The sequence below is a fragment of the Alligator sinensis genome, unplaced genomic scaffold (genome assembly GCF_000455745.1).
Source record: "Alligator sinensis unplaced genomic scaffold, ASM45574v1 scaffold647_2, whole genome shotgun sequence".
NCBI lineage: Eukaryota > Metazoa > Chordata > Crocodylia > Alligatoridae > Alligator > Alligator sinensis.
In genome coordinates this window covers 2954829-2955700 of record NW_005841832.1, presented here as the reverse complement: position 1 = coordinate 2955700, position 872 = coordinate 2954829, and the positions used below count along the sequence as shown (strand labels likewise).

Genomic DNA, 872 nt, shown 5'->3' with positions numbered 1-872 from the left:
CCACTGGCTCCTTGTCTGAAACCTACCCCCGACCCTGAACAGACAGACACACTCATGCACACACTCCAGGGCCTTCAGCAGTAGCTGTGGATGGATGGACAGACAGGTGGAATGAGGTGTAAGCAGACAAACAGCCCCTTCCAACTAACAACCCCCCCTCCCCTTCCCCCCCCAGATTGTGTCCAGGGCAGGTGGGTAGAGAGACCAATAGACTCTTCCTAGCCAGACCTACCCCACAAGACATATGCACACCCCCTCCTCCCCACCCCCCATCATGTGCCCTAGCAGCAGCTATGGATGGACAGAGGGCACAAGGGGCAGCAAACATACAGACAGACCCCTCTCTTACAGACACACCCAGTTGCTGCAGGTGCCTCAGCAGTAGCAGATGGATGGACAGACAGACTGTCCCCACCTGCATGCACCATGCCCCCTCCCAGCCTGGACAGACAGACAGACAGACATGCTGACAATGCAGGTGCTCCAGCAGTGCCTAGGACAGACAGACAGTGGCAGACCTCCTCCACCCTCCCCAGGCGCACGTGCGCATGCACGCACGCACACCCCCCAGCTGTCCCAGCAACAGCTGATTGGGTGGTACATACAGACTCCCCCTCCAGCTCCCATCCAACATACCAGCAGCAGCCACAGGATGGACAGACTGACCCTCCCACCCTCCACATAGGACAGACAGATGAACACCCCGCCAGCACACACACCATACCCACCAGAATTGTGGCAACAGTCAGAGGACAGATAGATGGATGGACAAATGGACAGGTGTGCCCCACCCCCTGCTCACCCCACCAGAAGCCGCAGGAGAAACACAGACAGATGGGACAGATCCTGAATGGACAGACACCCTCCCTTTC

At 58.1% G+C, this 872-nt stretch overlaps 1 protein-coding gene across 4 annotated transcripts in view; it reads right to left on the bottom strand.

The window, feature by feature from the left end:
• Positions 1-872, bottom strand: part of PPFIA3 (PTPRF interacting protein alpha 3) — a 28730-nt gene that overhangs the window by 20700 nt on the left and 7158 nt on the right. The gene's annotated exons all lie outside the window — the stretch shown is intronic.